The sequence below is a fragment of the Ursus maritimus genome, unplaced genomic scaffold (assembly GCF_017311325.1).
Source record: "Ursus maritimus isolate PB19 unplaced genomic scaffold, ASM1731132v1 scaffold_20, whole genome shotgun sequence".
Taxonomy (NCBI): Eukaryota; Metazoa; Chordata; class Mammalia; order Carnivora; family Ursidae; genus Ursus; species Ursus maritimus.
Genome location: NW_024424453.1, coordinates 9429940 through 9446213, shown reverse-complemented (window position 1 = coordinate 9446213; position 16274 = coordinate 9429940). Strand labels below are relative to the sequence as shown.

At 38.6% G+C, this 16274-nt stretch overlaps 1 pseudogene; it reads left to right on the top strand.

Moving 5' to 3' along the window:
• The first annotated feature begins 324 nt into the window (after positions 1-324).
• Positions 325-16274, top strand: part of LOC121104206 — a 37232-nt pseudogene continuing 21282 nt past the window's right edge.

The following is a 16274-nucleotide window of genomic DNA, read 5'->3' as shown; positions in this document are numbered from 1 at the left end:
AAAAGAAAGGGACAATTTCTACCAAATGAAATGACTCTTTTAAACTCAGAACCCACTATTTTGTCATTTATATATTATTGCAAAGCATAAAAAAGATTTTTATGAGGCTCTTTTCAAAAGGATTACTCAGCTTCTAGTCCAGATTCATATATTGCTGGTGAGTGCGAGGCCCTGTGATTGATTGAGGCATGACAATTATGTAGCAAGTAGTGGCAAGCCGACTCCACTGGGAGGTAGCATGCACACACTCACTGTAACACTCTATCAGCGTGCCTTGATAACACTTTTAACACTGGTTGTTTCTTCTGAACTCACCTTATTAAGATGGCCTGCAGAAAGAAATGCTTGGTTCTAGGACTTGCTTTTTTATGGGCTGAATTTGGCGTTGAAGGCAAAGAAGAGAAAGAAGAACACAACTGTCATGTGCTGGGCAAGTTTGATCTGAGTGGGTATGTAGATGCCCAAAATCACTCACTTGTTATTGGAGGACTGTTTCCGATTCACTATAGGACCGCCCCAGCAAATGAGTCGTTCTGGAGCCAGTATCTGCAAAATGCGAAGGGTAAGCTGCTCTTGTCTTCTTTTCCCATCAAGCGCGAGTGGTGGGGATGAAGGAGTATGGGGTGTGGGTGTCAGAGTCTGGAACTGGAGCCATGACTCTGACACTATTTATTTGATGTAGGAAAGGTACTTCCTGTTTCTGGGCCCTAGTTTCTTTAAGGTGGACACTCTAGGATTGCTTAGAAGTGAGAAAAGCTTGGTCTCATGTGGGTCCTTTCCCATTTCTGTGCCTCACAAAGAAAAAAGACTGGTTTTGTGCAGTGCCCTTCAGAGGGTGGTCTGTGGACCAGCAGCATCAGCAGCACCTAAAAGTGTGTTACAAATGTGGACTCTTAGGCTGCACCCCACATCTGCCGAATCAGAATCAGCCTTTTGACGAGACCCCCTGGTGATTACGTGCACATGAAAGTTTGAGAAGCACCAACACAGAATTATGCAGTGTTGCAGCTTTATTGTGAATTGTTATCACACTAAGCTCTCCTCAAGTGAAGATACGCATTGTGGGGATGCCTATTTATTTCTGAGCTGATATTCAAAGTAAGATTCCTTCCCCTGGAAGGTTTCTGCCCTCCTCTCCTCATGCCACAATTGTCACATGAGGACATGGGATCCACGACTGATAATCTGAATTTACTAACAGCACATTTTAAGAAAGGTAAACAAGGCTTAGATTTGCATGTGCGTGCATGGTTCTGTGCGTGCACGTGCACACACACACACACACACACACAACTTTAGCTATGAAAAGAATGCCAGAAATTAAAACAAAGGAAAATAACTATCCACTACTTTACTACCATAGCAAAGCAACTCTTTTCCCTATATTCTTTCTCAGTCCTGTATATAAATGCAACTATAATTTTTGCATAGTTGTGAACACAATATGGACACAATTTTATATTGGGCATTTTACATTGTATAGTAAGCATTTCTATGATACTGCATGGTAATTATGATTATAAATGCATGCTGTAAAAATTTTAGCAACTTCTTTTTTTTAAAGCTTTTTTTTAAAAGATTTATTCATTTATATGAGAGAGTGAGAGAGAGAGAGCACAGAGAGGGAGAGGGAGAAACTGACTCCCTGCTGAGCAGAGAGCCCTATGTGGGGCTTGATACCAGGACCCCAAGATTCCAGGACCCCAAGATCATGGCCTGAGCCAAAGGCAGGTGCTTAACTTACTGAGCCACCCAGTGCTCCTTAGCAACTTCTTGTACAATTAAATCTTTACTGATCACAACTCTTTTCCTTTGATCTTATTTCATGCTACATATTTGAAATGTCATTAGAGGGATGGATAAATAGTAATGTTGTTGGCAAAAGGAAAGGATGGCAATCAATCTCACTTACCTCTTTCCTGGGCCTCTTAATTCTTTTCCATTCTTACAGGAAAGCAAAGGAAAGAGGGATGAGAAGGGCTTTTGCTCACAGCTACATTGTTCTAGAGTCAGTTCATTGTTTATCACAGAATTTACACATTCAGTCTCTAAAATATAGAATGAAAACTGGAGTTTGTCATAGTACACTTACATTTTGTAAATACACCTAATTTGTTCCTCACCTTTCAACAGAATTTCTGAAAGTTATCTTCCTAGCAAAGCTAACTGGAAAAAAAGCCATTAGATAAGTTTTTAATAAAAAATCCTCCCCTTTCATTAAAAGAAATGATTTGGCATGTCCACTGTTGTTGAAATCCTGGCATTCTTTTCATAGCTAGTGTGTGTGTGTGCACGTGCGTATGTGTGATAAGTAAGTATGTCTCATTTAAAAAATTATTCACTATGTCAGGGATATTTTGATTTTCCTACCTAGTCCACCTGTTCTTATTTAATTTTCGGAGTAATCTGATAATTAGTTTACACATTCTGTCCATCGATTTTAATTGTAATCAGTGGGAGAGATAAGGTGTGTGTTTATTCCGTCTTAACTTTAATACGAATGCTGAGGAGTCTTTGAAAGGATTCCTTCAGCATCTTCTGAATAATGTTGTGTGTGAAGCTTGTTTCATGGAGTCCAGGGCATCTAAAAAGCTAGTTCCTTGTCCTCAATGTGGCTCAGGAATGCAGGACATCATGGTGGGTGTTCTGCTTGTCTCTGAGCCTTGTTTGCCTGAAACCCAAATTAGTCCAGCACCTTAGTCCATCTTGAATATATCTATATATTTTGGATAGTAACATTCCATTTTAAAAATTGATATATGGTCTTCAAAATTGTAACTCATTTTCACCCATCCTGTAGCAATTCTCCTCCTATCTCCATCCGCAATTGCTCTCCAAGACCCTCAGTACTCCTCCCTGTGATGCAACTTTCCCTCCTGTTGGAGCATCTCTTTGGAACTGGCCTAGCCTAGGATGTGCTCAGGAGCCAAACTGGTTCTAATCTGGTAGTAATTTAATTTTGGCGTCATTAACCTAGCTAGATTTGATCTAGAAATTCAAGTTGGGTTTGGAGAAGTCTTGTTCTCCAACGTTAACAAGATACTAGTTTTGCTTGGCCATCAACTAAATTGTGCAGAAGAGGAAGACTTTTCTATTATTCTGAAAATAATAATAGAAGAGAAAGGCAGTGAAATAGAAGGAGAAGGAGAGTATTTTAATTCTTGTTTCGGTTGATCTAAATGAAGTTAGGATTTAGAGAAATTTTCTGGGGAAGAAAAGGTATACGTTGTATAACAGTACTGTGACTATCATAATGGAAATCAGGGAATGAAAGAAAAATTGTCCCGAATCCCACCTTTCCAGTAATTATCCTGTGCTCATTAAAAAAAACTTCCCTGTTGCGGACTCCTGGGTGGTGCAGTACACTGAACGTTGAACTCTTGGTTTCCGCTCAGGTCGTGATCTCAGAGTCATGAGATTGAGTCCTGCCTGAGGGCTCTGCGCTAAGACTCTCACTGCCTCTCCTTCTGTCCTTCCCTACCGCTAAAATAAATAAATAAATCTTTAAAACAATATAAATAAATAAAAATAAAAATTTTCCTGTTGATACTTATCCAAATGTTCATATAATTTATACGTAGTTTTAATTATAGTATAGAAATAACATTGCATATGACTTGTTTCACTTCATATTATATGCATGCTGCTGTATAATCTCTCTAATTATAGTCTTTTAATGATGGAAAATGTTCCCATCAAGTCGATATACCATAATTTATTATCACTGAGCATGTAAGTTCTTGCCAGTTTTTCGATATTGTAGTTAATTCTGTAATGAACAGTTTGGGGGTATACAGAGCTTTTTCCTTTGGGAAGAACAGTTTGTTCAAATAAATTCTCAGGGGTAGAATTTTTTATTCAAAGCAGGTGAACGTTTTTCTCACTCTTGAAAAGTATTGCTATATTACCTTAAAAAAGATACTGCTATATTTATTTCAAAACCATGTATGCCGATTATATTGACCCCCGAGTAAATTTGGAAACCAGCTATCTTAGGATGATGAAGCCCTTCATGTTTTGGCAGCTTCTGGTTCTCTAGTCTTCATTTCCCTGTGCCACACCCACTCCCCTTTTATCCTCCCAAAGTACTGATCTGTCCATTCCTGGAATGCTTCACGTTCTCTTTTTGAGAACATGCCTTCGCACATACTGTCCCCTTTGTCTGCAGCTTTCATCCCTGTTTTTATGTCATCTTTTAAGCCTCAGCTTGGCTGTTCTGTCCTCCAGGGTGTGGTCCATCCTTTCTATCTCATGGCCCGTACATTCATCCCTATCACTGTTTTTATGATTTGGTGCACTGCTTGGCTATTTTTCTGTTTCTTGACCTGTACATGCAGTGCCTATCTTGTTCTGTGTTGTACTTATGATGTCTAGCATTAGTAGAACCCGGTAACTATCTATTAAATAAAAAACAAAGCTAAACTAAACTAAAAAACAAAACAAAACAAAACAAAACAATTAAAGAAACATGGAGGAGAAATCTAATCTGCCAGCAGGGCTATTTGCTATTAGACATTTAATGAAAAATATTTATTGAGTAGAAGATATAGAGTTAGATATTATAACTGCAGAAGACAGATAGTAAGACAAAAATTTTTGAGGTCCTTTTATTTTTATTTTTTAATTTAAAAAATTATTTTAAAGTAGGCTCCACATCCAGCAGGGAGCCCAAGGTGTGGCTTGAACTCATGACCCTGAAATCAAGACCTGAGCTGAGCTCAAGAGTTAGATGCTTAACTGACTGAGCCACCCAGGTGGCCCCCTTGCTTTTTTTTTTATAATAATTTTTTATTATGTTATGTTAATCACCATACAGTATATCCTTAGTTTTTGATGTAATGTTCCATGATTCATTATTTGCGTATAACACCCCGTGCACCATGCAATATGTGCCCTCCTTAATACCCATCACCAGCCTATCTCAATCCCCCACCCCCCCGAAGCCCTCAGTTTGTTTCCCAGAGTCCACAGTCTCTTGTGATTCATTCCCCCTTCTGTTTAACCCCCATTCATTCTTCCCTTCCTTCTCCTACCGATCTTCCTATTTCTTATGTTCCATAAATGCGTGAAACCATTGATAATTGTCTTTCTCTGCTTGACTTATTTCACTTAGCATTGTCTCCTCCAGTCCCATTCATGTTGCTGCAAATGTTGGGTAATCATTCTTTCTGATGGCTGAGTAATATCCCATTGTATATATGGACCACATCTTCTTAATCCAGTCATCTGTTGAAGGGCATCTCGGCTCCTTCCACAATTTAGCTATTGTGGACAATGCTGCTATGAACATTGGGGTGCATATGGCCCTTCTCTTCACTACGTCTGTATCTTTGGGGTAAATACCCAGTAGTGCAATGGCTGGATCATAGGGTAGCTCAATTTTTAACTTTTTAAGGGACCTCCTTGCTTTTAAATAAAGTTTAGTTAAAACTCCGAAGAATGAGAGTTGGGAGTAGAGTGGTTATTTTTCAATGGAGAAAACATTGCAAAAAAAAATGTGGTGATGGATTTTAAGAGAAATATTTTCCCTTTAATGGCCAGGGGATGGAAAGGGGGAGGCATCTTAACCATGGTTTTATGAGAATGGTAGGAAGGAGACATTTTTCAATTTTAAAAAATCTCTCAACATGGATTGCTGGAGGACGGGTGGGTAGGGGGATGAGGTAACTGAGTGGTGGGTATTAAGGAGGGCACTTGATGTAGTGAGTGCTGGGTGTTATAAGAAACTGATGAATCACTAAATTCTACCTCTGAAACTAATAATACACTATATGTTAACTAAATTGAATTTAAATTAAAAAATTTTTTAAAATCTCTCAACATTAACAAATCATGGCAGTAAAAGTGATTAAATTGGAGTCATGGTATATATAGTATATAGAAATTTTGTGTTTTGTTTTGATGTACTTTGATTGTATTTTCATATATTTACATAATTTTTATTATAATGTCCAGAAGAAAAAAAGAGAAACCTATAGGAAAGTAAGGGGGGAAAGGAGAGTTATATGGCGTCAAGGACTTCCAATGAATGGAAGAAAATGTATCGAGGGGTTATTTAGTACCCTGTGTAGTAGAAAGGAGTGAAAATATAAAGATATTTCTGTGAAAAGACATAATCAGCAGTTTGGGGAGATTATATCATATGAAAGATATTTAGGGCAAGAAAATGTGCAAAAAGTTGCTTCCCCTCCCAAACCCATCAACAATGAGTATGATGCATACATGAACCCTTGAAGTTTGGAATATCTTTTATGAAATATGAACATGCTCACGCCAGTGAGGTGTCTGCTGATATTCTCGCAAAATGCTCTCGGCACCACCCCCAGCTAACAGTTGCTCTCCCCCGCCCCAATGATCCACCCCCTGATAAAGCCTCATGAATCTGTTTCTTTTTCAGATTTAACTCTTGGGGTTTCTGCTGGATGAAAACCATGATCCGCACCATCAAGGAGATTAACAAGAGGAAGGACATTTTGCCCAATCTCACTTCAGGCTATCAGATTTTTGATACCTGTTTCACCATCTCCAAATCTGTGGACGCAGCTCTGGTATTCCTTACAGGGCAGGAAGCAAACAAGCCCAGTTTTAGAAAGAGTACTGGAGCATTTCTGGCAGGAATTGTTGGAGCAGGGGGATCGTCCTCATCAGTTGCTGTATCAGGAATTCTCGGGTTATATTATTTACCACAGATAATACTCAGGTATCTCAGAATACTGTGCTGGGTGCTGGTTTGTAAAGAAACACAAGCTATGTTTGGGTTCAATGCAGGAGATAGTCAGGTGCTCAGGTAAGGCTGAGATAAGATGCAGAGACAAACAGGGATGATGGTGAGCTGCTACCTCTACTTTCTCTGTTCAGTCTAGGCTCAGCAAGTGTGACCTGATGCCTCCCTGGAGGTGACGTCAGCGTCTTGTTTAAGAGAGAGAGCATGGGTGAGCTGGGACAGGAAGGAGCGGGGGAAAGAATCTCAGGCGGACTCCCTGCTGAGCCCTGAGCCCTGCGAGGAGCTCAATTTCAGGACCCTGAGATCATGACCTGAGCTGAAACCAAGAGTCGGAGGCTTAATCGACCCCCAGGCCCTCACTTCAGGCTCTTCGACATCCCTTAAGAACCTGCTTAAATTTTTGCCTTGAGGTTGTGAGTTACTGATTTGTAAGTTAGCTCCTCACCAGGCACTATAGCACTGGGCGAGGCACAGAGTAGGTGAGAGAAAAATACTGGCTGGTTGGTTGGCTGGTTGGGTGGTTGGTTGGTTGGTTGGTGCTAGGTGGGATAAGGAATCCATTTTGTTTCTTGCCTATATTAAAGCTTATTATTCATAACTCTTTTTGTACCATACACCAACACACTGAGATAAGCATGTGAATTTCACAAGATAGCTAGAATTTTGGATGCTAACATTACAGAATTTTTGTTTTTTACTTAAAATATATATTTTTTTACTTTAAGTTTTTACTTTAATTCCAGTTAGTTAACATACAGTGTTATATTAGGTCCAGGTATACGATATAGTGATTTAACAGTTCCATACATTGCCCTGTGCTCATCACAAGTGCACGGCTTAATCCCCATCATCTATTTCACCCATCCTTCCACCCACTTCCCCTCTGGTGACCCATCAGATTATTTTAAATTCAGAAATTTGTGACATGTTTCAACTTAAGAACAGATGATATTAAGAAGAATGGATTATTAAGAAAATATAAATAAAAGTCTATAATTATTTCTAAGGATGGGTCATTAAAGGATAGTCAGGATTTATTAACGTGAATGATGATTAAGCTTATTTGTGTTACTAAAGTAATAGGACAATTTGAAGTGATGGTAAAAAGTAGCCTTTACATCGTATTTCTATTATAAAGCTGCAAATACAAATGTATGAGGAACAGGAAAATACTGAGAAACTGAACCAAGAGGAGGGGTTGGGTGACCCAGTTGACATCTTAGGTGTGGGCTTCCTGCAGCTCAGTCGAATGGTTGCCATGAGCTCTATCTTCCACCAAAAACTAACTGTGGTCCAGGCACTGGCTAGAAAACTCTAGATTGATTTTCTCATTTAAATCCTTGCAAAGAAGGAAAAGGAGTCTTCTATGTGATACTTTCACATTGGTTGTTTCACCTAATATACTGATTATATTAAATTGTTATATGTTATAACATATATAATGTGTATTACTCATTATAGTATACTGAGTATACAATAGGTGTACTTAATGTACATAAGATGTAGATGTCATTACCCTGATTTTCTCATGGGGAAACAGGTTCAGAGGGTTTAAGTATCTTGTCCACAGTCTTACACTAATTATGGAGCCAGAACTAAAAATCAGGCATCTCTGCTTCCTAAATGAGATTCTTCCCTACATATGACCTCCATGATGCAAAGAAAAATGTAAACTTTAGCCAGGGGACTAAGAATAGGACAAGTGGTAGAGAAAAGAGAAAATAAGAATATTTTGTCACGTATAAAGGAATTGACAGTCATGGGGCTATGGAATTATAATATAGGAGGCCCTATTAATGGTGACATATTAATAACAAGGGAGGGGTTGGGAGAGAATGTAGCATATGTTCCTCATTGTAGAGCCAGGGAGGCTGGGGTAAGGCATAGCAGAAATGCATGTAAGACTGTCAAGAATTCACGGTACCAATGGAAATACACACTAGAGTCACCGGCAGAATGAAAAAAAAAAAGTACCTTTTCATTTATTTAGATAAGCACCTATAAAATGAGGGCTTCTAGAACTTTGTTGGAGAACGTGGCTAGACCTGCGGGTGCAGTAGAGCTTCCTACCACCTTCTTCCAGTGAGTCACAGGACCTAAACACTCAGCAGTCCTGGTGGAGAGAAACAAGGAAAGAGAAGAGAAAGAGGGATAGGAGTGGTGGTGGAAAGACACACATACACACACAAAGAAAGGGTCAAGGGAAGGAGGGAGGGAGAGAGAACAGGAGGGAACTGGCCTGCCAAGTAGACTGTCAGTCCTCTTGCTCCATCGTGCATGTGAATGAGAAGCTAGAGCTGAGAAAGCACCTGGATGGCTTGACTCCACACCTAGTCTCATGTGAACATAGGTGGAAGGTCAGATGACCTCCTTATCCATGCTGTGACCCCAGCTGTGAAAACTGCTGCATTGAATGTCATCACCTTAATAATTAGCTCCTCAGACTCCCCTGGAGTGGGGTGGGAAAAGGGTGTAAAGGGAGGTCAAAGTGTTCCCTTTGTTCCCCAAAGTCCCCACCCACGGGCTAGGGAGCAGACTGTAAGTCCTTTTGTGGAAGGATGTGAGAATGAAGGGAGAACAACTGTTAAGTCACCTCCCTCTCCAATAAAAATATTCAGAGATTGTGTAATATGTGATTTGGCTATTGCTTCCTAATAACTGCACGAATATTTTCCATTGTAGGTGGGTTATGCCTCTACCTGCTTAATTCTTAGTGTGACAAACTTCAGTTTCTATCTTATGTTCGCACAGTAGCCAGTGATAAGATCCTGTCGGATGCCATGGTACAACTCATCCAACATTTTGGTTGGACCTGGATAGGCATCATAGCAGCTGGTGATGATTAGGGAAAATATGGAGTAAAAACTCTTAGGGAAAGAATGGAGAGTGCCAACCTCTGTATTGCATTCTCTGAAATCATTCCCAAAGTCTATTCCTACGAGAAATGCAGAAAGCTGTTGATGCCATAAAGAACTCCACTGCCAGACTCGTGCTTTATGCATCTGATATTGACCTCAATCCTTTTGCATTGGAAATGTTTCACCATAACATAACGGACAGAACATGGATAGCGAGTGAAGCCTGGATTACCTCAGCCCTCATCACAAAGCCTGAATATTTCCCATATTTTGGTGGAAGCATTGGATTTGCAATACCAAGAACTGATATACCAGGATTAAAAGAATTTCTTTATGACGTACATCCTAGCAAGGATCCAAACGATGTCCTGACCGTTGAATTCTGGCAAACTGCCTTTAACTGTACTTGGCTTAATAGCACTGTTCCCTCCAGCATTGACCACAGAGTGAATGTGACGGGTAAAGACGACAGATTCATGCCATGTCTGATAAATTCTGTACTGGAGAGTAGAAGTTGGAAGATCTTAAAAATACGTATCTGGATGTGTCTTCTGGGTGTGTCTAAGAACCACAAACAATGTCAAACAAGCGGTGTATTCAATGGCTTATGCCTTGGATGGTCTAAGTAGATGCGAAGAAGGACATGGGCCATACATTCCAGGGAACACCTGTGCATATATACCTGACTTTAGCCTTGGAAGGTAGGTTGTTGGTTTGTTTTACTTCATGATATAGTTTGACATTAAAAGAATTCATACTAATAAAAACTTTGACTTGCTTTTCTATTTATTTATTTGTTTATTTATTATTTTATGTTAGTCACCATATGGTGCATCATTAGTTCTTGAGGTAGTGTTCCTTAATTCCTTGTTTGCGTATAATACCCAGTGCTCCATTCAATATACACCCTCCTTAATACCCATCACTGGGCTAGCCCATCCCCCCACCCCCTCCCCTCTGAAGCCCTCAGATTGTTTCCCGAGTTCATAGTCTCTCATGGTTCGTTTCCCCCTCTGTTTCTCTCCCCCTTCATTTTTCCCTTTCTTCTCCTAATGATCTCCCTGTTATTCCTTATGTTCCACAAATAAGTGAAAACATACGATAATTGTCTTTCTCTACTTGACTTGTTTCACTTAGCATAATCTCCTCCAGTTCCATCCATGTTGATGCAAATGTTGGGTAATCATCCTTTATGATAGCTGAGTAATATTCCATTGAATGTGTATGTATGTATGTGTGTGTGTTTGTGTGTGAATATGTGTGTGTGCATATATATATGTATGTATATATATATGTATATATATACGTATATATATACATACATATATGTATATATATATTTGCTTGTGTGACCTGAATGAGCATTTTTAAGTTCCCATTTGTTAACAGAATTCTTATTAGGTTTATTGTGAATGAAAGAAAACCCCCCCAAAACAATACCTTATGCAGAATAGGTTTTTTTCCTTCACGTAAGTGAAGTTCAGAGATTATAGCATTCTAGGACTGAAAGATGGCTTAGGGATCCCGATTCCTTCTACCTTGTTTCACTGTTCTCAAGATGTGAGTTTATCTCATAATCTCAAATGGCTACTTAGACTTCAGCCATCATGTCTGTACTGTAACCAGCAGGAAGGAGAAAGGGCAAAGATGTGTACATCCCTCCATTTCTGGATATTTCCTGATAGAATTCTCCTTACATCCCATTAGCCAGAATTTAGTTGCATGGTCACACCTAGCTGTGAGGGAAACTTCAGCCTCTATGCAGTGCGGGAGGGGCCGCGCAAAGGCATGAAGGCCAGAAGGAGAAGACTAAGGGGGGTCATCTTGGAAATATGGCTCTCCGACCTCCAAATCCATGACAGGATTCAGGGTACTTGACACATACCCCATATGAGATCATTCAGCAGCCCGAATGATCTCAGCAGGATGCACCCCTAACCACAGTGCTCCTTTGCTTACATCATTCAGTACCTCCCCTCTTATCCATAGAAGGTAAAGCATGCCATCTGTGGTCTGGCACCGTGTCTTTGATTTTGTCATTCCTTCCATGACTCTCAGTGCTTTATTCTCCAGCAACACCAAATTGCTTGTCCCTCCCAACAGAGTGCTCAGGAGTCAGAACCACACAGCTTTATTTTTATTTTTATTTTCAAATTGACCCCACCACGCATTTAGTTTTGTGTCTATTTAGTCTCCTCCTGTCTATGGTAGTTCTCTATTCTACCCTTGTTTTTTATAACTTTGATATTTTTTTAATAAACTGGCCAGTTATTTTTAAATGTTTTGGGTTTTTCTAATTTTTTTTCTCATGATTACATTGAGATTATGCATTTTTAGCAAGAATACCATAGAAGTGATATATTCTTCTTATGTCTTGTATCAGGAGGTACATGATGTCATTATGAATGATTATTATGGACATTAACGTTCATCACTTAGTGATGTCACCATCCTTTCACTGAAAAGTATCTATGTTTCCCTTTGTAATTAACAATTATGGGGACAATATTTTGAGGATCTGAAAATAACACATCTCATCATGGTTTTGCCACAAATTTTAGCATCCACTGATGATGATTCTTGTCTGAAACAACTATTACTGTGTTGTTTAAAAAATGGTGATTTTCTATTTCCCTCACTCCATCTACATTTACTAACTGGAATTCTTCTCTCCCCCTCTGATTTAATTATAACAATATGGACTCAAGCATATTTATTTCTATTCGAACAGAATAATCCACAACCATCATTATTTATTCCATTGCTCAAAATTTCCCAGATTTGACTGTTGGGAGCCACTTTGAGCTGGTTTTTGTTTCCTTTGACACATCTTTATCATTTGTGAGCACTTCCTTATTTTCTGGAACCCCAAGATGTTCTGGATGCATCTTATACTTCCTCTGCTTCATGTCAGTAGTGAGCCATTTCTCCAAAAGAGTCCTATTTCCATTTACTGGAAAATGGAATTTGTAAATCAAGATTTGAGTGCAAGGTGTATTCCTTGGTACTGGAGAAGTTGTGGTAAATTCAGAATGAGAAATTAAGTTATATTTTAAAGGTCATAGGGCAGTTTCTTCATTTTAAAAGAAATCCTTTGGGTACTTTTTTGAAAAAAAAAAAAAGATCCTATATGGGAAATAACAATCCTCTAATTCATTATTTGAATATTTCAATATTATAATTTAATTTGCTCAAAGAGCAACAAATATGTATTATAATTACAGATAAGAGACTTTAGTGAGGTTCAAGAGACCACATAGTGTCATGGTGAATGTTGGTGGGATAGTCCATGACAGGATTCATGCTACCTGACGCATACCCCGTATGGTATCTGTAAGTTAAAACTGAAAAGCAGGACCTCACACAAGAGAGTTTTGCAGACTCATTTAGTACGCTTCATTAAAAATAAAATGCTTCATAAATGTACTGAAGTAAAATTTTTCATTTATTTAAAATTAAAATGACCGTGTACTCCATACTCAATTCTTCCCAGGTTATCCCATTAGCAGATTTGATCAGAATATGTATATTTGTAAAGTTCTTTTATTCTTGCTGTTTATTTGGACATATCTCTAAATTCTTTTGTATACCTGGATGGTAGAGAACTGTGTCCTGCCATCCAATGGTGATAAACAGATGGAATTATGGCAGTGTTATTCTTTTTAAAAAATTTTAGTTCTATTCTATTCTATTCTATTCTATTCTATTCTATTCTATTCTATTCTATTCTATTCTATTCAGTTAGCCAACATGGCAATGTTGTTCTAGAGAAAGGTCAGGGACTGGTAGCTTTTGAAAATTTCCTTTCTTAACTCTTCTGAAGATTGGAAAGAGAAAAAAATGCCTCTTCCCAATGGTCTTGCAGTAAAAGTCACTACGTTGTGTATTCTGATGTAGATTTTATGTTGGTTGAGAACAGCATATGGTAAAAGGAAGGAGAGAGAAAAGGGCAGGTGCACCGGAGTGGCCCTACTCCAGGATGGAGGATGATTTTCAGAACACTTGGGATATCGACTTACTAAAGGCTTCAAGTTATATTAATCTCCATGACAGAGATACGGCAGGAATAATTTCCCTCCTTTTATAGACCAGGAAACTAGTGCTTATTCAGATATATGACTAGCCCAAGATCATGAGCCAAATATGAAAGAACCAAAATATGATGTCAGATCATCCATCATTCAGACTCTACAAAGTTGTTTGGACTCTCTGGTTTGTGGAGGGACCCTTGTTCCACATGTTAGTCCCTTGGCTTAGAATCTCCTTGTCCCCCATACTTGTCAGGGAAATTCCTACTAATTTTTTTTTAAAGATTTTATTTTATTTATTTGACAGAGATAGAGACAGCCAGCGAGAGAGGGAACACAAGCAGGGGGAGTGGGAGAGGAAGAAGCAGGCTCATAGCGGAGGAGCCTGATGTGGGGCTCGATCCCAGAACTCCGGGATCACGCCCTGAGCCGAAGGCAGACGCTTAACCGCTGTGCCACCCAGGCGCCCCCTACTAATTTTTTAAAACCCAGCCCAGATGGCTACCTCCTGGGGAAACCTCCTAAATTTCCCTAAGGCAATTAGTTAGCTAACTCCCTCACCTGTGTCTTTTCAGTGCTCTTTCCACATCAGTAACATAGAGGTACATTGAATTTTACTATTACTACCTGTTTGTTTGTTCAGCCTCTCCACTGGGCTGTGAGCTTTGCAAGGTAGGAAATGGATCTGGTTGATCTTCATATCTCTTCCACCTGACATGTAGGGAAGGGAATGGTGGGGGAAGTAGACTGGTACCTGTGCATGGAAAAAATCTAGGAGGAAAGTAGGATGATCCTTTCTTCCCTAGATATGGAGGTATTAGGAAATATTAGGCACTACTATGCCTAATCAATCCTTTTTGTTAGAAATGTATGAGCTATACAGGTAATCTAAAATTTTCTAGTGACTAAATTTAAAAATAAAAAGAAACAGATGAAATTAAATATAGTTAAGTTTTATTTGATCCAATGTAGCGTTTTTTTTTTAATTCTAATTTTTTTTTAAGATTTTATGTATTTGACAGAGAGAGACAGTGAGAGAGGGAACACAAGCAGGGGGAGTGGGAGAGGGAGAAGCAGGCCTGCTGCAGAGCAGGGAGCATGACGAAGGGCTTGATCCCAGGACCCTGGGATCATGACCAGAGCCGAAGGCAGATGCTTAATGACTGAACCACCCAGGCACCCCTGAAATAACATTTTAACATGTTGTCATAATCATGATAATGTAATATAAAATAATAATATAAAATTAATGATGGTTTACATTTTTTAAATCAAAGTCTTTGCAATCCAGTATGTATTTTATACTTTAGCTCATCTCAATTTGGCCAGGCACCTTTCAAGTTTCAATGTTCACATGTGGCTAGAAGTTGTTGTATTAGATAACAAAGGTATAGAGGAAAAGGAAAAAAAAATCCAATCACATGAATAGATAAGAGTTAGAGATTATTTTCTTCATAAACCCTGTTCTCTAGGCAATCAAATATTTACAAATTGCTTTTTTATTCTCTTGCTTTTTTTCTCCTTGTTTTCTAGCTAATGTACTATTTGAATACACTTCAGTTTACTACCCATAATGGAGAGAGAATAGAAATTGATGAAAATGGAGATGTGACTGGGTACTATGATATTCTAAATTGGCAATTAGGCGATAATGGAGAGATTGCCTTTGTGAAGGTTGGAGAACATATATTCACAAACTCTAAGTTTGAACTTGTGATGAAAAAGAATGTGACAACATTTTGGAACACTGAATCATCAAAGGTTAGTTACTTTGACATCTTACTTACATACACACAGAATTTGTTTATATACACAGAGAATGTATTCCAGGCACTTAGAATATCAGACATCTAGAGTTGACTATTCCAAGTCAATTGTTTCAATATAGTACATATCTTTTCTATATACAGATTCAGCTGTTTTCTTCTGGAGCATTTTCTTGGACTATAGTTTTAAATATTAGTTTTATCATTTTGTTTTTCTTCTTCAAGTACTCCAGTCAAAGGGTTTGACTTCCTTTATCTGTCTTCTGTTTTATCCACTTTCTCTCTGATCATTTTTGTCCTTTTCTTTATTTTATCCTTATGCTTTTCATTGTTTTCCTGACTTTATTTGATACCCCTTATTACATTTTCATTCAAATATATTTGTTTTTGAATGCCTTGTAACTTTTATCTTAATTTCTGAGATGGCTTTATTTTGTTTTTAGTTTCTTTCCTGAGTAAAATGAATTTTTTCCATTTCTTCTAGTTGTATATTTATGTTTTTAATTTTTAAATACCTGACTCAGCTTATTTTTTATAATGATTTTTTATTATGTTATGTTAGTCACCATACAGTATATCCTTAGTTTTTGATGTAATGTTCCATGATTCATTACTTGCGTATAACACGCAGTGCACCATGCAATATGTGCCCTCCTTAATACCCATCACCAGCCTATCCCAATCCCCCCCGCCCCCCGCCCGAAGCCCTCAGCTTATTTTTACACATCTCTAAGTGTTTTTCTGAGAGTATTTAATTGTTGTACTGGAATATTTATTTAAGATGCTATGTTACAGGAGTTAAGATGGCGGAGGAGTAGGAGACACCGTTTTCAGCCGGTCCCGAGTCGAGCTGGATAGGTACCAGACCAGCCTAAACAACCATGGAACCAGCCTGAGA